The following is a 12,768-nucleotide window of genomic DNA, read 5'->3' on the forward strand; positions in this document are numbered from 1 at the left end:
CTTCCCCCATCTGCGCTGCTCTTCCCTGAGAATCACACTCTGTGCCCGCCCGACACCTCCCTTTCGCCCTATTCACTACCGCACCCTCTGACACTCCTCTTCCTCTGTGTCCGAATGTCCAGGCCGGTCCTAGGCTATCAGCTAGCCCTGCAGATGTAGTTTATGGCCCCAGCTGTAAAGAATCACCCCTCTTCAAAGGAGTTATAGTAGATCAAGGCCCACACCCGATGTGATCCGTCACAGCACACGCGTTCCTACTATCTGAAAACCATCCTGTATTGTGATTGGGGAGGGGACCGAGCCTGAAGCGGAAGATTCCAGGAATGACTCTTTGTACATCAAAGTTTTTACAATTATGTGTCACATTAAAAATATATAGCACTCCAACAAAGTAGTAGGAATATAAAACTTTAATAACATATAAATATATACAACAAAACAAAAACAGTAAAAACATTTAAACAACGAAGAGACCGTGGCAATTTCTTTTTAATTATCCAATAGATTTATTGAAATTGACAGCACCAATAATGAAATATTCTTGTCAGTAGCGGTCTGTTGTGCGAATAGTTCCAAGGCAGCAGAACGCGCTGAAATCTAGATGGCACGAAAGTGATGTCTAGTAAGTTGCCGCCCAGCAAAAAACGGCGTGGGGCGCCGCGGGGGTGAGTGAGTCCAGTAGGCACCACAGCTATTCTTACCGGCATTGCAGAATTACTGCTGGGGACAATGCCTGTGCTGTAGCAGGGTCACAGCAGAAACAAAAAGGATTCTGTTGAAGATGTTGTTGGTTTTCAATTTGAAAACAGTTCTGGTGTCAACTGCTATGCTAATGTAGTTATGTTATGTTATGTTATGTTATAAAACATTTTATTGCGCGCTCTGCTACTACAAAGTATCCTGGTGGTTAATGTTTTGTTTTCTCTAGAAAATGTAAAAGAGGGGGAGGCAGTCCAAAGTTCCGTTAAAAGGGCAAAGGAAAGGATCGGTGGTTTGAACTATCAGTCAAAAAGGGGAGGGGGTGCAATAATTTTTCCTACCGGGTCACACTGTGCTTTCACCGGAAGTGAGGTCTGCAGGATTGTAGTAATTCAAAGTGAGGCTGGCGCCAGCATGGGAGCGCCGACGTCCCGCGGATACAGTTTCGTCACTCCACGGGCGATCATGGCAGTCATTCCCCATCGGGGGTCGGAGACTCCCGCGGCTCCTCTAGAATCTTCAAGGTCGTGGAGGACTACGGTGGTGGAGTCAACCAGTGACCGGGCCATTTCTTTATGTTGGGCCCGCTCTTGCCAGGTCGACCGCCATTTTGAGAGTTCGGCAGCTACCGGCGATCGCGGGGTCACATGAGCGGACGGGCTCCACCCTGCCGGGCGAGACGTTGCAGCATGGCCACAGTGTAAGAACCGTTATCTAGGTCGTTCCGAAACTGTGCAGCACTGTAGTTGTTAGGATGCCACCGCCTGGAGCGCTGAGGGTGCAGCTGGGAAGCCTCCACCTGGGGAGGCGGGAGAGGCCTGTTCGCACCGTCTCTCCCTCCCAGTGCACCCCACGGCGTCTCGCTTGAGATTTGTTATGGCCGGACCAGGCGATGAGGACGAGGGGGGGGTCGGAGGCATGTGCAAGACATCCCCCTCCAGTGTTGTCGCAGCCATTATAAAAGAAAGAAGTGTCCCGTCCGTCTTCGGGCCGGGCTTCCGGTGGATGTCGGCCGGACGCCCCTGGCTCTGGCCCCATGAACGGGTTTCTTGGTTTATCGGCTGCAGCCGGATCCCGTCGGCCTCGGCCCCCCGACCGTTGGTGGTCGGACCGGAAGAGCATGTGGCGGGACTACCTGCAACTCTCAAGGGCCACCGCGGCCGGACTGGGAGAGAGAGGGGAGGGTCGAGGAGACATTCCCCCCCCCTGCAACTGTTCAGCGTTGTAAAGGCAATCCCCTGGCCGGGTCCCGCTGGTCTCGGCCTCTCCTCCGGCTACACCCTACGTTAGGATCTCCTGGCCGAGGCGTGGCAGCAGGACCTGCCTTATATGGGCTGCTCCCGGCTGGGCGTAGCCGGAACCCTGCCCCACCTTGGAAGTTTCCAGAGTGGGGGTGGATGTTCTACTGACTTGCATTTTCCCTAGTCTATCGATTTTTTTGGCGTGGCAGGCGGTGGGACAGCGAGGGGTGATTTGGTTTCTCTTACTGTTTTTCTGGTCTCTCACCACTGGCATATTTTAACGTTTTCTTGTTTCTAGGACATTAATAGGTTTAATCATTACGTTATGTTATCGTTTCTTTGTTCGTTGTTTAATAAAAGTTCATGTTCATCAGTGGCCTACTGATTTTCGTTTTCCTATTTTTTTCTTTCCAGGTTGTTTCATGGTAAAGTTTCTGTTAACAGGATACAGTGATCACTTCGTTATTATTGCATATGTCCTTTTCACTAGGGGTGCTCTCTGGTCGGGCCAGATGACGTATCTCTAGTAAATGGTCCGGGTGAAAAAGGTGCATCAATCAGTGGGGAGTAGATAGGCATGACAGATTACAACGGGGGAGAACGGTCCGCATTACGTACCCTTTCACTACTTGCAAAGATTTTCCTACGTTTATTTGCAAACAGGGAATACCTCCAAAAAGAACTAATTCCCAAACAGTCAATGTTCGGACAATCAATCAATCAATGAGGAATGAAATAGGTACGACGTGTTAAAGGCTTGCGTTACCTACCCTTCACTATCTGCAAAGGGAGATAGAATATTCCTATTCTTCCTCGTTTGCAGGTAGAGAAGATCGTTAAGAGAATTAACTTCGAACAATTCAATGCTCGATTGAAACAATCAACAAGGGGTACTGTGAACACAAATGAACGCCGCTTATATACATACGCATTGCTATTTTCAACAGGTTGTTCCTAATGTTTCTATTTTAGCGAGGTCAAAAGAGATCCCATTAGTGGCCTACTGATTTTGCTCGATTCCTTTTGTTTTTTTACATGATTTTTCGCTATCTGCAAAGACTAAACAGAGTATTGCGACTCTGTGCTTGTTTGTAAATAGAGAATGAACCAAAGAGAACAATCAATCAAATGGAGAGAGAAGCAGGCACGACGGATTACAAAGGGGGAAAGGGCTGCGTTAACTACCCTTCACTATCTGCAAAGAGAGAGTACTCCTAATAGAAATGAGGGGTGGGGGGCAGCAATCAAAGCAGATCAGTGTGCATAAACACGAAAAAAAAAATTCTTACCACGTACTTGACATTCGACAGCTTATGATATTTGCTATTAAAAAACCATTGAAATTCACTGAAAAAAACATAGGTTATAGACCATATATAGTTAGGAATTAGCATTTACAAAACCTTGAAAATTCACTGAAAAAACCATAGGTTATAGACCATATATAGTTAGGAATTAGCATTTAAAAAACCTTATTTTACTCACACAAAACCATTGAAATTCCATATATAGTTAGTTGCACTAACTATATATTGCGCACCCGCAATCCACTGCTGATGATGTCACATATTACATCATTCATGACATGGTTAGTGACATCACTGATGACATCACTGATGACATCTCAAATGACATCACTGATGACATCACTGATGACAACATCCAGTGACTATGTTTCTGTAAAGTTAAAATATGTCTTACATATTGAAGAATGAGTGGATGTATAAGTGTCTGGACGAAGGATTTAGTAGGTGCATGACTGAATGTATGAGTGAGTGATTAAATGTGTCTCACTGAGTGCATGGGTTAGTGACTAAACTGTCTTAATTTGTGCATCATTATGTCTGTTGTTCTGTAAACTGCTGCATGTGTTGATCAGTAGCTATATGAGTAACTATATGGGTTATTGATTGATTGCCCAAGTATTTGCATGGGAGACTGAGTGTGTGTGTGGCTGGATGGGAGGTGTGTGACTCTGTACAGATCAATGTGTACTTGTATCAATGATTGTATAAGAGAGTAAGTATGTGTTAGTATATGGTTGAAAACGTAAGGTGCTCTATGTTTAACTGTATAGAGTAGAAAATGGAAGTGTGATTGATTCTTTACAGGACTGACTAGGTGTGTGAGTAACTCCATGGATGAGTGGCAGAGTGTGAGTGTCTGTATAGGTGTATGAGTGCATATGATTGTGTTGTAAACATGAGTGATTGTATGTATGAATGATTGTATGGGTGAATGAGTGAATGTGTGTGTAGACGTAGGAATCAGTGAGTACGTATGTAGTAACTAGTATTGGTGTGTCAATGGTTTCAAAAATTATACTCTGTTTTTAACACTGGGTGAAACAGAGGTTATATTAGAATGTGAGGAGATGCATTGTATTGTCACATGAATGATATCATCAGTGATGTGGTCATTGATGTCAAATGAGATGTCATCAGTGATGTCATCAGTGATGTCATTTGAGATGTCATCAGTGATGTCATCAGTGATGTCACTAACCATGTCATGAATGATGTAATATGTGACATCATCAGCAGTGGATTGCGGGTGCGCAATATATAGTTAGTGCAACTAACTATATATGGAATTTCAATGGTTTTGTGTGAGTAAAATAAGGTTTTTTAAATGCTAATTCCTAACTATATATGGTCTATAACCTATGGTTTTTTCAGTGAATTTTCAAGGTTTTGTAAATGCTAATTCCTAACTATATATGGTCTATAACCTATGGTTTTTTCAGTGAATATATATATATATATATATATATATATATATATATATATATGCTGTGCCATATGGTGTGAATAAAGCTTGGTGCAGAGCAACTCATGCATGTGTCAGACCCGTTTTAACAGAAGCGGGATTGGTGTTCTATATGTGGCAGAGGTCGGCTCCGCATTCTGGCACGCCTCTCGATTTGGTGCTCCGCGTATTGCCGGCAAGAGGTGGCCTCTTTCTGCATTTGTCTTGCTTCTTGCTGCGCTTTTCTTCCTCTTTCTTCACATGTCCTAACTTTGTAGGCATAGTTAGAAATTAGCATTTAAGAAACCATTGAAAATCACTGAAAAAAACATAGGTTTTAGTCAGTTACCACCAGTACCTGTCTGAAAAAGTTGTGGGCACAGGACGATTTTGCAACAAGGCCTCTTTCTGCTGCTCTGTTGGTTCTTTCTGCACATGTCTTGCTTCTTCTTGCACTTTTCTTCATCTTTGTAGACTTCTGTTGCGTCTTTCTGCCTTTCTTTTGCTTCTTTCTGTACATTATTTCTTCTTTCTTCACATGTCCTAACTCTGTAGGCATAGTTAGAAACTAGCATTTAAAAAACCTTTGAAATTCACTTAAAAAACCATGGGTTTCAGGCACGTTATAGTTAGAAATTAGCATTTAAAAAACTATTGAAATTCACAGAAAAAAACATATGTTTCAGGCACGTTATAGTTAGAAATTAGCATTTAAAAATCTTTAGAAATTCACTGAAAAAACTATAGATTTCAGGGACGTTACAGTTAGTTGGACATTTCACTCGTACAAAACCATAGAAATTCCCCCGTTATAGTTAGTTCAGCTAAGTATAACTCGTGCCCCCGCAATGCACTGCTGATGACGTCACATATTACATCATCCATGACATGCTCAGTGACATCACTGATGACATCTCAAATGAGATCTCTGATGACATCATCCATGTGATAACACAATGCACCTCCTCACACACTAATATAACCTTTGATACACACACTGTAAAATACAGACTACCATTCTCGAAACCATCAACACACCAATACTAGTTACTACATACGCACTCACTGATTCCTAGGTTTACACACACGTCCACTCATTCACCCATACAATCACTCATACATACCGTCACTCATCGATACAACACTATCATATGCACTCATACACCCATACAGACACTCACACACCGCCACTCATCCATGGAGTTACTCACACACCTAGTCAGTCATGCAAAGAATCAATCACACTCCCATTTCCTCACCTATACAATTATACACACAACACCTCACTTATTCAAACATATACTAACACATACTTACTCTCTTATACAATCACTGATACAAGTACACACTCATTCATACAGCCACTCTCACAATCACTGACTCTCACGTACAGTCATTTATATGCTCCAACTCTGACATACATTGCTTTTTACATATGTAGTTATTTGGACATGAATACTGAGACATGCAATCTCTCACCAACACACCCATACACACACTCACCCGCCCATACAGCTGTTTACACATGCACTCTTGAACCCATACATCCAGTGAATTAACCTCTCACACATCTATGCACAGTCACATACCTCCCAGCCACCCACACCCACACTCAGTCTCCCATACAAATACTCAGGCAACCAATCAATAAGCCATATAGACACTATGTAGCTACTGACCAACACATGCAGCAGCTTACACAACAACAGACATACTGATGCACACATTCAGACAGCTCAGTCACTAACCCATGCATTCACTAAGACACATTTATTCACTCACGTATACAGTCAGTCATGCACCTACTAAATCCTTCATCCAGACACTTATACACTCACTCATACTTCAATACACCATGGCATATATATAAAACATGCTTAAACTTTACAGGAACACTCAGTCACTGGATGATATCATCAGTGATGTCATTTGAGATGTCATCAGTGATGTCATCAGTGATGTCACTGACCATGTCATGAATGATGTAATATGTGACGTCATCATCAGTGCATTGCGGGGGCGCGAGTTATACTTAACTGAACTAAATATAACGGGGGAATTCATATGGTTTTGTACGAGTGAAATGTCCAACTAACTATAATGTCCTTGAAACCTATGTTTTTTTCAGTGAATTTCTAAGGTTTTTTAAATGCTAATTTCTAACTATAACGTGCCTGAAACCTATGATTTTTTCAGTGAATGTCAATGGTTTTTTTAAATGCTAATTTCTAACTATGCCCAAAAAGTTAGGACATGTGAGAAAGAGAAAGAAAAGCACAGCAAGAAGCAAGACAAATGCAGACAGAGGCAATAGAAGTCCAGAAAGACGAAGAAAAGTGCAGGAAGAAACAAGAGACGTGCAAAAAAAAACAACAGAAGAGCAGAAAGTCCTCCTGTGCCCCCAACATTTTAGTGACGGGTACTGGTGGTAACTCACTCTGACTTACCAGGACCGGAGCAAGTGCTATGCTAAAAGACACTTAGAATACTTAGAATATTTTTTTATAGGAAGGGAGCTGCATGGTCCCCCTCCTGAGGCCTCTATTGGCCCCGGGACCCCGTCCCCCGGGCCTGCCCTAATTTATTAATTATTTATTTGGGGAGGGGGATGTGTGGCCCCCCATCCCGGGCCACTTCTTGCCCTGGGCATCCCATCCCCTGGGGCCTGGTCTCTCCGTTTATTAAAAAAAATGTTGTACACAGGGGAGAGGGGGCTGCATGGCCCCCCTCCTGGGCCACTTCTGGCCCCGGGGACCCCATCTCCCGGAGCCTGGCCTCTTCATTGGGGACTGTGGGGGGAGTCCCAATGCCCCCATGGTCCCTGCCGGCTCCCCACGTCCTGTGGGAGCCGGCATTGCTTTTCCACATGGGGAGCTGCTGAAATGCAGCTCCCCTTGTCGAAAAGCAATGTGGTTTGCATTTTGTAAGTGAGAGCAGGAAACCTGCTCTCGCTTACAAAATCCAAACCAGAGTTTGCTATGACAGGGCGGGAGCTGCACAGCTCCCGTCCTGCCATAGCAAACAGCAATGTCCCGAGGGTGGGAATCCTGGGACACTGCAGGAGCCGGCCCTGGGGTGTGGCACTGCCCAGGGCCATGAAGGGCTCCAAGAGGGGGGGGCCTCCTCCCAATGTTTGCAAAGCCCCGGGGGTGGCGGCCCCCGGGGCTTGGGGGTCGGTAACGGACCCCCACATGTCCATCTTAGTGCCCCAGGGAGGTGGCGGTCCCCGGGGTGTGTGGAGGGCTTGAGCCCCCCCCTCACAGGTTTAAATATTATTTTATAAAAAAGCCCCAGGGGTGGCGGTCCCCGGGGCAGTGGGGGGCCGTGTGCCCGCTAATAATTAATAAAAGCCCTGGAGGGTGGCAGTCACTGGGGCTTGGGGAGGCCTTGGAGGACCCCCACACATTTAAAAATTAGCCCGGGGGTGGCGGTCCCCGGGGATTTGGGGGGGGGCTACATTCAGTGTGGGGAGATTGGGGCACCCTCACACATTTTTCCAGTGCCCCCGGGACCTGGCCTACCCGGGGACTTCAATCCAACGAAGCGTGGGAGTTGTCATGCCTGTTGAAAAGAATGTGTGCCATGCAGATCAAAGTACTGTATTTTATGTGGATAGCGCAGTGCTTACTGCTTTTGTCATAGAGACCCTATTGTTACTTGCAGTTCCTAAGTTATATTCGTAACATAGCAAAGTGAGCTATGAACTGCCATGAAAGAGCTGCATGCAAACTGCGTGATAAAGGTTAGAAAGTTATGCTTTTTTTTCAGTATATCATTATCCAAATTTTGCTAAAAAAGGTTTGCTTAGGTAGAAATAAAGTATTATTAGTAAAGCCAACCCTAACCACTGTGTTTGTTTTGAATCCTGAGTTTGAGCTTCTCTAGACCATGCAGCCTACCGCTATGGATGACATTTGAATTTTACTCCGTGTCGTCACCATTGAACATTTTCTGTACACTGATTTACACATGATTCCTTGTGTGTGTGAGTGTGTGTGTGTGATGTAATGTGCTCTGACACTGTACACTGGAAGGAGAGGCGCTATAAAACAAATGAGATAGATGTGTGGGGGGCTAAGGGGTCATGAGGGGTACTGTTAGAAAGTGATAGGGAATCTGTGGAGGGGAATATTGGGAAGGCATTCAAAAATATTGTCATGCCACCAGCGCTAAAGTTGGCCCTACCAAGACACTTTCTGTGTAGAGGATGCTAACATTCCTGGAAATTGTCTGATTGTGATTTCAGCTATTGCCTGTGCTTAAAAGTGAATATGTGCACTTATGTTATATTTAAATTCATGTTTCTTGCTTTTGTATTCTCCGTAAGAATGTCTGAGAGTGTGACTCGGTATTCAGCTGCACTGTAAGGTCATCATTTACTATGCTTTAAAAGCTACAAAAAACTGAACATATAATGAAGAATGGGTTGCAGAATGCACCATTTTTGCCCTTTTCTCTCCCCCACATTTTCTTTGGGGTAGCCCCACAAAACCTCTTTTGTAGTGGTCAGGCTCGGTTGCTGTGCACGCTTGCTACCCACTGTATGGGGCTGGTCTGTCAACATTTTCTAGGGCTCCTTTGAGTTTCCAGTCCGGCTTTGTTGAAAGGTGTCTCTACGTGTGCATCCCTCTAACTCTTTTCTATGAGTATATTATCTTCAGTGTCGCTTTAGCTTGTGCTTGGATTCTTTGTGTACTATCACGTAATTTCTTTGGATAAAAGACTGCAGATAGGAAGTCGAACAATCTGTAATGTAAAAGAAATTGAGCTATTCAAATGTTGCAATACACACCTTTGACCACTGGAGGACAGTCTATGACCACCTTTATGCTTTCATACTACGCTCAGTTTGGGAAGAGTAAAAATATTGATGGGTTGAACATTTCTAAATGCGTCGTTGTGGAACTATAAAGCAGGAACATCCCATGTCAGTGAGCAAAGTGACTTGCACATTATTAATCCTTTGTACCTACGACAGATGTCAATGTATTCCAGAAATTTCGTTATCATCTGCTTGGTTATTGTGTCTTGTAAATTAAAAATCTGTAGTCAAAATTGACTTTTGTAACTAAGTAATGGAGTACACAATAATGGTGTCTCAGTCATGCTGGGTCTAAATATACATTCCTAACTGTTTATATTATAAACATCCATTAAAACTTGTACCATGTCTGTGCTTACTATTAACTGTTTCTCTTTAGTTGCCTAGAATATGGTTTGCACGTATTTTTCCTTGTTATTTAGGCACCTGAAGTTAAGATATGAAATGAGGACCTTCATCTAATGATTCAAATGTAAACAAATATTACAAATGCACAATTAGTAGAGCACTTGTATTTAAGAAAAGGGTTTGGTAGTGGAGAACAATTTATGCTTGTGGAAATAGCTCATGAATGTTTTGTAAAAGAAAAGAATGTGGAATTCCCATGTGTGTGTTTTATGTGTCCAGACTCAATCTGGGACACTGGCATGTGTCAGGGTCTCTGGCAAGGACTGGTGGCAGGGTAAACAAACTGGGCAGAGTACTAGGTACAGAGCTGCCTAAGATCACACAATGAGAAAAAGGAGAAAGGGAATCCAAAGAGGAAGCTCTGTACGAGAGAATAGGAGAGTTAAGGCTCAGAAAGGACAGGCACTCAAGAGGCAATTTAGCATTCAGAATAACTAACACCCAGGATGGATGTGCAAGACATATATTTAACAGTAAAGGTGATGTGGGGTAAATCACTCTGGAGCTCCACATGGTTAGACTGATTCTCATTAGTTTACTCACCCACAATTCCTGTTACAATTACTGACTGTAAATACAGACATTTAGGATCTACAAGGAAGAGGCAGGGTCTATGGGGCTGATACCTATGGTGATGTTATAAATGTAACTCAAAGATAATAGTCACAGTGAAAAAGAAACTCTACCTAGGTTGTCATTTGTACCCACAGGTCCTGGTGATCAAACAACGACATGCAATGCAGTAACAGCAAGGGTGTAGAACTAAACACAAGCACGATAGACAAGGAGCTAGAAAGGAGGAGTGCTTAACTGAAAAGAAAGAAAATCACAGGGCACACTTTTCAGAAAGCAATTAACAAATATACAAGGAAACTAGAAGCAAGACAGTGGGAATAGAAAGACAGCAAACTAGGAACTGGAACCAAGGAAATGGGACGAAAGGCAGGAACTGGAAAAGGATATATAGACGGAGAGGCTACAAAGATATACTAGAATAGTACTGGTTAGGGAATCAAGGGAACAAAGTAGCACTGAAGGCAGTGGTGGTTCAGGAAGGAGAATTTAGCTAAAGCTCAGTAGTCAAGGTAGCACTGCAGACAGTGCTAGTTCGGGAACAAGGAAAAAATATAGCTCAGAAACAGAAACAAGGAATGCTTAGGCTCAGGAGTCCAGAAAGCACTGAAGGCACTAGGAAAAACTATAGGTCAGAAACAGGAACAATATATGCTAAGGCTCAGGAGTCAGGGTAGCACTGCAGGTAGTGCTAATTCAGGAACAAGGAAAACAGCCACAGCTCAGGAATAAGGAATAACTATAGCTCAGAAACTCTGTAAACAAGGATATCAAACGCTCAGGAAACAAGAGTCAATCTCACTGGTACACAGCTACAAAGACCAATGCTGGACTGAAGAGATCTGGGGCTTAAAAGAGCTCACAGCAATCATGTGCATGAGGTGTGAGCAGGCTAGCAACAGCCAGCCACAGGTCAATTCCTCCACCCATCCTTGGCCTGCAGGGGCTGGGATGGAGCAGTGAGGAGGGGATTATAGGTAATGGAGTTTCCAGCATGAGCCGACTGGCTTCCACAAACCCGGCATGGATTGGGAATGGATGTCAATTCCCAAATAGTGTCCAAATGGCTGGAAATCAGGATATGCATGCTGAGGAGTGTCTATAAGCTTATTAGAACACTGGAAAGTTACACTATGCACCCCCCTGGTGGTGGGCATGAGAGCACATGGAGCAAAAATGTGGGTGTTATATACACACCATACGTATACTTTAAGAAATCCTGTTCCATATTTACAATTTAACTATAATTTTGCGTTTGGGTTGTGTTTTTGGTGACACCCGATACAAAATCATTTTTGTTGAGATAGGCTTAAAAAAGTCCCAATCCCTTACTGGCCGGCAAATGAGCGTAGATTCTCTTTTTTGTTCTTGCCCTTGACAGGGGTACTCTAGCCAAACCGCCACAACCTGGACCCGCAATATGCTGTGACCCAAAGAATGCTAGAACCTTATCTCTATGATGAAGTTGAGTGATATCCCAAGTTATTTTACCCGCCCTGAGGAAGCCCCAGGCCGGATGGCCATGTAAAGGGGTGAAACACTTGTTGGTTGTTCCCCCTCACTCACTCTTATGGACAGAGTGTTAATACTACTATAAACACCTTACAAAAAAAAACCAGTGCATGATTGGAATTTTTTCCGAAAAGAAAAGATGAAGCAAATCTTGCCTAGACAAACCTGTTGAACCTTGACAAAATCATTTTTGGCATTTACTAAGCCACGCAAAGTCACTTTGCATGGTTAAGAAAATACAAAGTAATGCAAGCCAGTGCATAATGTTGCCTTGTGTCCAGTAGGCTTTACATAGGAGGAGCATGGACATTCCTAAGGCATCAACTCATGTATTTTGGTGCAAGCCCAGATTTGTCAAAGACTTGTAATTCTGGGTTTGCACCAGCAAAAGTGGTACGCCTACAAGACATAGGTGTAATGATGAGAAATATCTTTATTTCTCCTTGTTACTTCCTCCTTCCATGTGTGCGCATTCTACAACACACATAGAAAGAGAAATAAGCCTCAAAGGATCGTTTTTGTGCATTAAGGTATCCCTTCCTGTGCAAAAACAATCCTGCCCTGTAATGCAGGGTGCCTGTGTTGGCGTTTGGCAACACGCAGTGTAAATATGGAGCATTTCTGCCCTCCCCTTTTATTGCAATACAGCACAACGTGAAATGAGAATTAATGTTCGAAGGGTCATGTGATAATCAGAAGTTTGAGGATCCCAATTGCATCAAAGGAGTTCTACGCCTCTGGTTTCCCAGGACCTCAGTGTAGGAA

Source organism: Lissotriton helveticus, chromosome 10, assembly GCF_964261635.1.
Source record: "Lissotriton helveticus chromosome 10, aLisHel1.1, whole genome shotgun sequence".
In the NCBI taxonomy this organism is placed as follows: domain Eukaryota; kingdom Metazoa; phylum Chordata; class Amphibia; order Caudata; family Salamandridae; genus Lissotriton; species Lissotriton helveticus.